General features: G+C 43.0%; 1 protein-coding gene across 1 annotated transcript in view; it reads right to left on the bottom strand.

Annotated features, from left to right (window-relative positions):
* The window catches only part of LOC110163799 (disintegrin and metalloproteinase domain-containing protein 12-like), a 333,462-nt gene that overhangs the window by 91,575 nt on the left and 228,983 nt on the right, over positions 1 to 12,904 (bottom strand). The window lies entirely within an intron of this gene.

Raw genomic sequence — 12,904 nt, 5'->3', positions numbered from 1 at the left:
AGTGCGACGTACACAGTATATTAAGTCGAGAGGCTCTAGTCTTGTGTGTCAGTATCTGCAGCCCTTATTACTCGTGTACCACTGTCAGTTGGTTCTCCTGCAGAAAGAGCCTCTGTCCTGTTACAAGTAGTGAAATATGCCGCCGAAAATGATAATCAAGCAGCAGAAAGAAAGTTTAGAGTGAGTGAGGAACTTGTGAGGGACTGGCGGAAAGCAGGGATGGAGAAACACAGCTTCACTCTAACCAGGAAGGTGCATCATGAAACTTTCCTGAAGTCACTGGATGGATGGACAAAGCCTGGACTTCAGTGACACCGAAACCATCCTGTCGGGATTCAGAAAGGCCGGAATAATTTTAACTGGAACTGACGCTGAGTCTGACGACAGATACACAGAAGAGGAAGTGGTGCTCTGTTTACCTCCGGAGGTCGTGGAGTTGCTCAGAAGTGACACAGAGGATAAAGAATTGAATGGATTTAGTGATTGTGAGTGAGATGGAGAGTTTGTTAAACTTGTTCTGTTCTGTTGTTTATGTTATAGTTTATCTGAAGAACTGTTCATATGTGACGTTAACAGTCTGTTGTTCTCTGTTCTATTGTTATTACTGTAATTTTACGGGCAGGTAGTGATCACACACGGGCAGGTCAGGTGAATCAAATAAACAACAAACGGGAGAAAAATACTTAATGCTTGTCCAGGGCGTCCGCTGTCCTGGAAACAAGAGACGTTTTTTGTCCTGGAACGATGGACCAGACTGAGAGAGACTTACATAAAACTATCAGCGGAGGAGATTGGCTCAACACTCTTGGTTTAGTCCTGGTTCAGTCGTGGTTTAGTCCTGGTTTAGATCTGGTCCGTTGCTGGTTTAGCACTGGTTTAGACCTGGTTCAGTCCTGGTGTAGTCCTGGTCTAGTCCTGGTCTGTTCCTGGTGTAGTCCTGGTCTATTCCTGGTGTAGTCCTGGTCTGTTCCTGGTGTAGTCCTGGTGTAGTTCTGGTTCAGTCCTGGTGTAGTCCTGGTGTAGTCCTGGTGTAGTCCTGGTCTATTCCTGGTGTAGTCCTGGTCTAGTCCTGGTGTAGTCCTGGTGTAGTCCTGGTCTAGTCCTGGTCTAGTCCTGGTGTAGTCCTGGTGTAGTCCTTGTAGTCTTGGTCTATTCCTGGTCTACTCCTGGTGTAGTTCTGGTTCAGTCCTGGTTTAGTCCTGGTGTAGTCCTGGTCTATTCCTGGTCTAGTCCTGGTGTAGTTCTGGTTCAGTCCTGGTTTAGTCCTGGTGTAGTCCTGGTCTATTCCTGGTCTATTCCTGGTGTAGTTCTGGTTCAGTCCTGGTTTAGTCCTGGTGTAGTCCTGGTCTATTCCTGGTCTAGTCCTGGTGTAGTTCTGGTGTAGTCCTGGTCTAGTCCTAGTGTAGTCCTGGTTCAGTCCTGGTTCAGTCCTGGTTCAGTCCTGGTTTAGTCCTGAACTACCGAGCTGTCGGACAAACGGACTGACCCCGATTTATCACGGGCACGGGCGGGCAACGGGTGGAATCTTAACGGGTCCAGTACGGCCGTGGGTCCGGGCGGGTTCCCGGGTCTCCAAAAAAAATGGACCTGTGCAGGACTCTGATGCCACCAGAAGCCACGGGTCAGATTTGAGGCGACGCAAACCCAAACTCAAGTCAGAATGAACGGATATTTTCAATGTATAAAAAAACGTCCCTGAATAAATGCTGGAGAGATAAGTTTAATGCCACTGCGGAACATTCCCGGAAACCCCAACCCAGGCAAAGTCAACCACAAAAGTTTCACAGTGCACTATTGATAAAACTGCGCAAAGAACAGAAGAAAATATATATAGTATTGAACGGTGAAGTTGGTCTAACCTTGTTCACCTTCTATAGTGTCCTAGAGGAACAAAGGCTTCTCTTATTTCAGTTCCTAGACGGCACTTTCCTACTGTACTCCACTGTACTCCAGGCAAACGCTCAGATCTACTGCTCTCCTTTTTTTCTTTTCTTTTTTTTTTTAAAGATACAATCTTGAAAGATGAGAGACTGCAGCCTGTTCTCATTTAGACCGACTACACTGAGGGGGGTGGACGGAAAGAGAGGGAGAGAAGAAGGACGGGAGAGAGAGGGAGAGCATAGAGAGAGAGAAAGATTGAGAGGGAAAGAAAGAGGATAAACGGAGCTGGTGAAACATTGAGAGAATCTGGGGAGTGAGAGGAGGAGAGAGAAGAGGAGAGAGAAAGAGAAGAGAGAGAAGAGAGGGAAGAGGAGGGAGAGAAAAGGAGAGAGAAGGGAGAGGAGAAAGAAAGAAGGAGAGAGAAGAAGGTCAAACAAACAAGGAGAGACACAGATGAAGGGAGAAAGAGAGAAAGAAAGACAGTGAGAGGAGGAGAAGGAGAGAGAAGAGGGTTAAACAGAGAAGGACAGATGGAGGGAGAGAGTGAAGGATAGATGGGGAAAGAAAAAAAAGAGGGAGGGAGAGAGGAGGGATAATGGAAGAGCAAACCATAGGGAAAGAGAAAGACAAGGGGGAGAAAAAGAGAGAGAGAGAGAGGAGAGAGATTGAAAAAAAAAAGGGGAGGGAGAAAAAAGGAGAGAGAGGAGGGAGGGAAGAAAGGATCAAACAGAAGGAGAGACATAGATGGAGGGAGAGAGAGATGGGGAAAGAGAGAAGAGGGAGTGAGACAACTCATAGGGAGAGAGAGAAGAAGAGAGAGAAACAGAAGGGAGAGAAAAAGAGAGAGGGTGAGAGGAGAAAGATGGAAGAAGGAAGGGAAAGAGGAGGGAGAGAAAAGGAGAGAGAGGTTGGAGAGAGACAATAAAAGAGCAAACATAGGGAGAGAGGGACGAAGAGAGAGAAAGGGAAGGGAGAGAAGGGGAGAGAGGGTGAGGGGAGAGAGACTGAAGAAGGAAGGGAAAGAGGAGGGAGAGAGGGCGTGGAGAGAGAAGGGAGGGAAGAAAGAAGGAGAGAGAAAGGGTCAAACGGGGAAGGAAAGACATAGACGGTGGGAGAGAGAGAGAAGAGAGCAACAAAGAGAGATGGCGAAAAAGAGAAGAGGGAGGAAGAGAGGGGGGAAGAGTAAAACGTAGGGAGAGAGGAAGAGAAGGGGGAGAAAAAGAAAGAGTGAGAGAGGGGAGAGAGCAAAAAAGGAAGGGAAAGAGGAGAGAGAGATTGGAGAGAGAAGCGAGGGAAGAAAGAAAGATGGAGAAAGAGGAGGATCAAACAGAGAGGGAGAGACAGGTTGAGAGAGAGAGAGAAGAGAGAAAGAAAGAGAAGGGGGGAGAGAGGGAGACAATAGAAGAGCAAAGATAGGGAGAGAGAAAGAGTGAAAGGAGAAAGACTGAAGAAGGAAGGAAGAGGAGGGAGAGAGAAGGGAGAGAAGAAAGATGGAGAGAGATGAGGGTCGAACAGAGAAGGAGAGACATAGATGGAGGAAGAGAGAGAGAGAGACAATAAAAGAGCAAACATAGGGAGAGAGAGACGAAGAGAGAGAAAGGGAAGGGAGAGAAGGGGAGAGACTGAAGAAGGATGGGAAAGAGGAGGGAGAGAAAAGGAGAGAGAGGTTGGAGAGAGAAGGGAGAGGAGAAAGAAAGAAGGAGACAGAAAGGGTCAAACAGACAAGGAGAGACACAGATGGAGGGAGAGAGAAGAGAGAGAGAAAGAGAGAAGAGGGGGAGAGAGAGAGAGACAATAGAAGAACAAACATAGGGAGAGAGAAGAAGAGAGAAAAAGAGAAAGGAAAGGAAAAGAGAGAGACAGTGAGTGGAGAAAGATGGATAAAGGAAGAGAAAGAGGAAGGGGAGAGGAGGAGGGAGAGAATGGAGGGAGGAAAGAGAGAAGGAGAAGCAGAGGGTCAAACTGAGAAGGAGAGACGTAGATGGAGGGAGAGAGGGAGAGAAGAGAGTGACAAAGAGAAATGGCAAAAGAGAGAAGAGGGAGGAAGAGAGTGAGAGGAGAGAGATTTAAAAAGGAAGGGAAAGAGGAAAGAGGATGGAGAGAAAACGAGAGAGATGTTGGAGAGAGAAGGGAAGGAACAAAGAAAGAGAGAAGAGGGTGACACAGAGAAGGAGAGAGATGGATAGATGGAGATGGAGAGAAGAGAGCGAGAAAGAGAGATGGGGAAAGAGAGAAGAGGGAGGGAGACCACAGAAGAGTAAACATGGGGAGAGAGAGAAGAAGAGAGAGAACAAGAAGGAAAAGAAAAAGAGAGAGAAATGTGAAAGAAGGAAGGGAAAGAGGAAGGAGAGAGAGGTCAGAGAGAGAAGGGAGGAAAGAAAGAAAGAGAAAGAAGAAGGTCAAACAGGAGGAGAGGCATAGATGGAGGGAGAGAGAGAAGAGAGAGAGAGAAAAGGACAATAGATGAACAAACATCGGGAGAGAGAAGAAGAGAGAGAAAGAGAAGGGAGAGAAAGAGAGAGAGGAGAAAGATGGAAGAGAGAGAGAGAGATCAACGAAGGAAGGGAAAGAGGAGGGAGAGAAGGGAGGGAACAAAGAAGGAGAGAGAAGAGGGGCAAACAGAGAAGGAAAGACATAGATGGAGAGAGAGAAAGAGAGAAGGGGAAAGAGAGAAGAGGGAGGGAGACAGTAGAAGAGTAAACATAGGGAGAGAGAGAAGAGGAGAGAGAAAGAGAAGGGAGAGAAAGAGAGAGAAGAGGAGGGAGAGAAAAGGGAGAGGAGAAAGAAAGAAGGAGAGAGAAGAAGGTCAAACAAACAAGGAGAGACATAGACGAAGGGAGAGAGAGAAGAGAGAGAGAAAGAAAGAAAGAGAGAAGAGGGGGAGAGAGGGAGACAATAGAAGAGCAAACATAAGGAGAGAGAAAAAGAGAGAGAAAAAGAAGTAAGAGAAAAAGAAAGAGTGAGAGGAGAAAGATCAAAGAAGGGAGGGAAAGAGGAGGAGAGAGAGTTTGGAGATAGAAGAAGGGAGGGAACAAAGAAAGAAGGAGAGAGTAGAAGGACGGAACAAGAGAAGAGAGAGAGAAAGAGAGATGGGGAGAGCGAGAAAGGGGAGGGAGAGAACAGAACAGCAAACATGGGGGCAAAGAAGAAGAAGGTGGAGAGAGCGAATCGAAGAACGAAAAAAAAAAGAGAGTAATATGAACGGGAATGAAACGGAGCGAGGGAGGAGGAGGAGGAAGGAAGGAAAGAGGAGAGGAAGGGGATGTGACAATTGTGCGTGACCGATGCACCGGACGCCCTGGTTTCCTGTGGGGGCGATTGAGCAAGTGCAGAAGGACAAATCTGAACCTCAGACCTCCCACCTCCAATCTGGGACCACACTCTGACCGTCTACTCCGACGTCTCGCGTGCGGTGAGCCTCTTTACAAAACGAAAAAGCCGGAGAGCTGCTCATTTTTGCGCTCGCAAGAAACGGAGTCGATATAAAGGGGCAAACCTGACATGTTTTACAGTTAGAAGCCTAGAAAACCTTAAACCATTATCCATTTGTTAGTGCGTAAAGTTCAAAATCACCGTCCTTTGGCGAGCGACTTGTAAGGGCAAATCTAATCTACAAATCAAAGTAAAATGTTCTGAATTTACTGTAAATTTTTCGAGTCAGAAACCGAAATTTGTTGTGTTTCAGTCCCTCTTGTCCTCTTATATAAATTCTCTAAATTATTGCACAAATCCCAGAGCTTTGAAGACAAAAGCACTTTGTACGGAATTTGAAATATGAACGTATTTATTAGCTTTCCTACATTTGTACATGTATATCAATATATTTACACTGTGATGCATATATGTGTTATTAATGAAAATGTTGTGCTTATTGAGAACTGTGAGCAGATGAACTCTTAAGCCTCCAGCAATGTTTTGGTAACACTTTATAATAACTACACCTGATTTAGCCTTAATAAAGCATGAATAAAGACTTATTTAATAATGATTCATGCTTAGTAACTACTTAATTACTGCCTGAATTAGCACTTAACTTGCACTTAATTCACCTGTGCTGTAAATAGTTACTCATAAGTATTTCTTACTTAATTACTCATGAACTAACCATTTGCGTGTGCATTTGTAAATGTATATTTAAGTACAAATTTGAGCATTTATTAAAGGTTGTATGGAGGATTTTTTTTTGTTTCAAACTGTCAGTGAAAGATTAAAATACCCTAACAGAGACGCAGCAGCTTTGTAATTATGATGACCAAAAAAAAAAAGAACGAAAATCTATCAACTGTGGACGTGTTGAGGCCAGATAAACATCAGCCAATAGAAAACGAGGCTCCCTCATTTTCTATTGGCTGTTAGACTGTCAATCAAACTCCCTAGTATAACTGACTCGTCGGAGCGCGGGGATTACGTGGTTTACGCAGCGGTTCTTAGAGGCTTTTTCGAACTGTCGCTTCCTCGCATTTTACACAAAGTTTGTCGCGATGGCGGACGAGAATCCACGACCGGTTCGCCACAAAGAAAGTCAGTTTTTGAGGTCGCTGAAAGAAGAAGAGAAGAGAAAAAGGAGCAAAGCCAAACTGAGGTGATTCTTGGAGATCTCGTCCAGCGATGGCGCGACCGAAGCAGACGAAGCGTCTAAAAACTGACGCGTCGGTCGCTGAATTACTTCTAGACAGGAAACTTCAACAGTAATTCTGAACGCGCACAAGGACTGTCGCTGTATTTCTCTTCCCTTAAAAAAAATCCTCTATACAACCTTTAATGATTAGTAAGCCATGAGAGAATGATTTACTAGTAATGCATTATTGTTTCTCTGGAATTTGACCAACCTTAACAAATGCTTCATAAACATAATTAGTCTTCACTTTAGAAAAGCTCTCAGAAAGACTTAACTAAGTCAGATAACAGCTGCCTGAATTATCATTGCATTGCATTATTAGTAAATCATTCTCTCATGGTTTTACTAATCATTAAAAATGCTCAAATGTGTACTTAAATATGCATTTGTAAACATGCAAATGGATTAAACAAGTTAGATGAGTAATTAAGAAGTATTGAGTTACTACTTACAGCACAGGCAAATTAAGTGCAAGTTAAGTGCTAATTCAGGCAGTAATTAAGTAGTTACTAAGCCTGAATCATTATTAATTAAGTCTTTGTTCATGCTTTATTAAGGCTAAATAAGGTGTAGTTATTATAAAGTGTTACCAATATTTTTGTTTATACCATTGTACATTACATTGTATATTTGAAATAAATATTAATTAAAAAAAAAAAGCTTTGGAGATGTAAACAGACTAATAATAAAGGTGAAGATATGAACAAATCAAAACACAACTCCAGGTCCGTTTTTGATCAGGAAACAACATTTTAACATCACTCAAAGCTCACGAGAGTCAATTTTGCGTAACGTAGGACCTTTAAGAGTCTTTAAGAGAAAGACGATAGTCCTAACTGTAAAGAAAACAAGGAAAACATTCTAACTTAGTGCAAATTATATACATTTCTGCAGCTGCTCACTGTATTATATTGAATCATTTTAGTAGTTTTGATAATATTATGAATTATTATCGTGAACACCAATATTCTTTTGATAAAAAATACAAAATCTATAAACATAAATGATACATGGGTTTCAGTTTTCTGCCACCCACGGGTTTCAGAATGATGGAAAATGTGTTATTAAATTAAATTGGTTGCTATAGTGAGGGTGCACCGTGTAACTAGTTGGATCTGTCCCTTGTCACTTGTCTCCAAGGAGCTGATAATATTCCACCTGGAACAGTTCAGTGTGGCACTCGGCTTCTCTAACCTGCATTTATCCACTTACACCTGCTTTAAAACTCAAAAATACATCTTACAATGTGCAGGTTCACCTCTGCACCTGCTGTTCTTAGGTGACAAATCAGCTAAATGCCATACTGTGGAACATTCTAGGCAAAGTAGTAACAGTAAGTAACATCTCCATAGAGACAAGCAGATGGCAAACCCTCCACCTGCAAAGTTACATAGTGCAACTTTAAAGGTGCACTGAGCAATCTTTCTGGTGGAGGGTCCGTCACCTACTCGTCTCCATGGAGATGTTATTGCTTTGCCTGGAATGTTCCACGGTATGACTTTAAACACATCTATCTATCTATATCTATTTAATCATTACGGGTGTTTCTACTGCCCAAAACTTGAATAAGGGCGCACTCATACTAGGACTTTAGAACCATGCCGTGCTCAAGCTCGACTGCTGTGGGTTCTATGTTCACACTTTCAGCTGAGAAAAAAAGTCCAGCGGCAGAAATATTTATTAAATAGTGAGGCTGATGTGCGTCCTCTTATGATACACGCCCCTCTGTGAGTTTATAGATATAAAAACAGCTGGAGACGAGAAGCAGCTAAACTTCAATCTGTCACAGTCCTTGCTGAAGTTAAGGATTCACTGTGCGTTATTCACTGTTTTTCTCGTATGAGTAACATCAGTGCACCTGACAGAGATCGTACAGTAAAGTCGTGAGTGTGTGCGTACATGAGCTCTGTGCCGTGCGCTGGTCCACCTCCTTCAAACAGGCCAAAGTCCCAACCGTGCTGCACCTGAGCATGGTCCTGAATAGGTTGTCTCCCTTGATGTAGGCCCCGTCCACATTAGTACGTATTCGAGTCGTTTTCGTTGTGGGTACAGTGTTCGTCCACACTAATCCGATTGAAAACGGCTCCAGAGACGGAACGATCTGGTGCCGCCAACTCCCACGAATTCACCCGAGTGCAGATCTGATCTGACACTGTGTGGACGCTTGAAAACTAACAGTTGCACATCCGAACCAGACCACGGTCCGGTCATCACACGTCGCTGTTTGTTTACATGTGCTAACGCTTTTAGTGAAGAAAAAAAGTCCAGAGGCAGAAATATTTATTAAATAGTGCGGCAGATGTGCGTCCTTTTATGATACGCGCTCCTTTGTGAATTTATAGATATAAAAACAGCTGGAGACATGAAGCAGCTAAACTTCTGTCTGTCACAGTCCTTATTGAAGTTAAGGATTCACTGTTTTCCTCGTATGAGTAACATCAGCGCACCTGACAGAGATCGTACAGTAAAGTCGTGAGTGTGCGAGTACATGGGCTCTGTGCCTTGCTCTGGCCCACCTCCTTCAAACGGGCCAAAGTTCCAACCGTGCTGCGCCTGAGCACGGTACAAAATAGGGTTGCATTTCCACATATCTGACCTGTAATGTAGCCAATAGTTGTCTCCCTTGACTTAGGCCCTGTCCACACTAGTTCGAACTGCAAGACAAGGCAAGTTTATTTGTATAGCACAATTCGTACACAAAGTAATTCAAAGTGCTTTACAGAATAAGAAATACATTAAAATCACAATAAAAACAAGGCAAAACATAAATAATCATCATAAAATTAAAGATTAAAATTAAGAAAGAGAGAGAGAGAGACATTAATTACATAAATTAGAGAGAAGAGTGCGGAATGAAAACCTTTCAGTCCTATGCACAGTGAAACAGAACTGTTTTGAGCCTCGATTTATACAGTGTAAAGAAACAGTAATCGTTTTCGTTGTGGACGCAGTGTTCGTTCACACTAATCTGACTGAAAACGGCTCCAGAGACGGAACGATCTGGCGGCTAGAATACGACCTGCAGACGTATAATCTCTGAAAAGTTTAACATGAACCATCTCCAACGCGACAGAAACACAGAACAGACTCACCATCAGCAGAACACCCCTCTGTCACAGAAAGAACACTCATATTCCACCGAGTCGTGTCCTTTAGTCCGACAGAAGCTGAACCGCATCAGCGCACAAGGAGCGAGCTGTTTTTTGAGCCCTCAGTTTATGCAAATGAGCCATGTCATAAAACGTAAACAAATATGCTCAAAGCTGTGTGGACAGGGAAGGCTCGCGGACACAGAAACGACGTGTGCGGACGCAGATCGTTTCCGATACGCTGATACGGTGATTCGCTTCAGTGTAAACGGGGTAACAGAAAGGTTTAATCTCTACTGTGGAACATTTTAGTCAAAGCAATAACATCTCCATGGTGACAAGGAGGAGATGGACCCTTCACCAGAGAAGAAGCTATCTCCACTGCCTGTTTCTGACAATGGAAAAAAAGAATAAATCAACTTTAGAAAGAAAAAATAAAACACTTCCAACCTTTGAACCGTGCTGATCTGAGTTCACTCCATCAGACTCTGTGTTTTTGCTCTGAACCCGACAGTAGACGGTCTTAACTACTTTGCTCCTTGAACCGGGGCCTAGCAAAACAAGCCCGCGCTCCTATAAACAAATGACTGTAGCTGCAGGCTGACGGACTACAAACAGGTCCAGGCCGCGTGTGTGGTCACATGGCTCTAGCAGCAGCGCGGCCTCCTGGGAAACGCGGTCCCGCCTCCAGCCAATTCCGAAGCGCATTACACGGGACAAAGGAGTTCCTAAAGAGCGCAATTTTGTACATTTCTTAATCCGAAATTGAAAAGAAAAGACGCAATATATGGCAATAATAACATGCGCCGAGGATTATTGGAAAGCAGTGTTTGGATTAGCCGTCTTTTGTATGACAGTATTAAAAATGGAAATTACTCTCAGCAGGTTGGGTTTATGTGAAAATTCTTGTATTTTAGAGCTTCTTCCATCAAATACTTTTCTATCTTCATGGAGACCAAATCAATCCAAATAACCAACATTTAAAAGTGTCTAAAACTGTTATTTCTTTATGAAGTCTGGACTGAAACAGAGCAAAGGATCATGGTCTATGTAGTTCTCTCTGTTTTTTAGCTTTTGCTGCAACATAATTATTCATTTAAGCAAAGAGACTTATAATTTGATATATTGTGATGGTCCACGATATTACTGTGAGACTTTTGACGATACGATATCACGATATTTATTGTTACGTCTCCAGTGAATATGTTTGAATATTACTTTCAAAAACCGTGAATCTCCCATAGACTTAAATCCGTGTATCATTCGTTTTTCAAAATAAAACCAAAAATAAGAAAATGAAAAAAACAACTATTTTCTTCATTATTTGTCTCCAAAACCAAAATAAAAAGTGTTGGGTGATCAAGACTGAGACCAGGACCAGACCGGGACCAGACCAGGACCAGACCGGGAACAGACCAGGACTGAATCGGAACTGAACTGGGACTGACCCAGGACTAAACCAGGACTAAACCAAGAATGATCCAGGACTGAACCACATCTAAACCAGGTTTAAACCAGAACTGAATCCAGGTCTCAGTCTCAGGTCTCAGTCCTGGTCTGGTCCGGTCTGGTCCTGGTCTCAGTCCTGGTCTCAGTCCTGGTCTGGTCCCTGGTCTGGTCTGGTCTGGTCAGTCTGGTCTCAGTCCTGGTCTCAGTCCAGTCTGGTCTCAATCCCTGTCTGGTCCTGGTCTGGTCCCAGTCTCAGTCCTGGTCTCAAGTCCCTGTCTGGTCCTGGTCTGGTCCCAGTCTCAGTCCTGGTCTCAGTCCCGGTCTGGTCCCTGTCTGGTCCTAGTTTCAGCCCTAGTCTGGTCCCGGTTTGGTCATGGTCTGGTCCCGGTCTCAGTCCTGATATGATCCTGGTCTCAGTCGTTATCCTTTTTTCATTTTGGTTTTGGATACAAATAATAAAGACTTTTTTTTTTTTTTTCATTTTCTTATTTTTGTTTTTATTTTGAAAAACGACCGAAACATATCTTAAACTATAACACCAGATTCTCCAATATCCTGAACCAGTGTGCAGATTAATCACAAAGCTGCTATTTTTTTCCTTAAACGACACCAAAAATGAGCAAGATTCTACATAAATCCACAATATTGTCAACTTTAAAAGGTAGTTAAGTATTTATTCAAAGCAGCAGAGAGTTTTCCCACTATAAAAAATGCATGTGTGTCAAAGTGCTAACGTTAACTTGTTGTGAGGGACTCAGGAGAGATCACATGCAAGCTGAGTGCTACAGAAATATGTTTTATTTCGACTTTTCTAGTCCATTTTCCCACACTGTTACCGTTTTCGGGATCCGATTTCAACCAGGGATGCCCTACACAAATAACAAACTGTCTTAAAATACAAATCTGGATCTTAACAGTGTCTCAAGTGCAGTTGTTTTCTGTGGTATTTTTCCAACGAAAACAAAGGAGGAGGTTTCCAGTGAAAATAGCAACTGAAATCTCCCATAAACCACTGCGGCTCCGGCCAAACCAAACCAATAACTTCTAAACTGGACATCCCTGTCAGCACGGACGGTCTTAAGAAATAATTACAAAAGAAAAAAAAAATCTTGTAAAATATCGGTCACCCAAATTAAATATTATGAAACAGTTTGATCACATTGTTTTGACATACTTGAATTCTTTTAAAGAGCCCATATTACTCTATTTTATGATCTGAGTGAAAATGTTATTTCCTCGTCAAAAATGGTCCATCTAACTTTTGTTCTTTTGAATTTCAATTAAAAACGAAAAACAATAAAATAGGAAAAGTTTGTTGTTTCGTTTTTCCGTTTTAGTGTGAAACAAAAAACTGATTTCGACTTCTATTTGTAAAATTTTATTTAAAGTTTGGTAACACTTTAGATTAGGGATCATATATTAATAGTTAGTTAATAGTAAAATGTATAATAAGTGCGCGGGAGGAGCTCGGAGTAGAGCCGCTGCTCCTCCACGTCGAGAGGAGCCAGTTGAGGCTCGGGCATCTGTTCTCCTGGACGTCTCCCTCTGGAGGCCCCTGGGAAGACCCAGGACACACCAGAGGGACTAAGGCTGCGTTCAGACTGCAGCCTGAAGTGACCCAAATCTGATTTTTTGGCCCCTATGTGACCTGTATCTGATCTTTTAATAACAGTCTGAACGACACAGATCCGATTTTTTCAAATGTGACCCAGGACACTTGGATATGTGCTCCTGAAACCGATACATATCTGATCTTTTGACATGCGACTTCAGTCTGAACGGCCAAAGCGCATTCATCCGACCTACACGTTATCAACAAGCCACAAACGTCACTATTCTGCGCTGAAGTAGGCGAAAATTGTTAATG

Source organism: Boleophthalmus pectinirostris, unplaced genomic scaffold (assembly GCF_026225935.1).
Source record: "Boleophthalmus pectinirostris isolate CB_2022bp ecotype Guang Dong unplaced genomic scaffold, ASM2622593v1 HiC_scaffold_14, whole genome shotgun sequence".
Lineage (NCBI taxonomy): Eukaryota > Metazoa > Chordata > Actinopteri > Gobiiformes > Gobiidae > Boleophthalmus > Boleophthalmus pectinirostris.
Note: the sequence above shows the minus strand (reverse complement) of the source record. Positions and strands in the feature narration are given on the sequence as shown.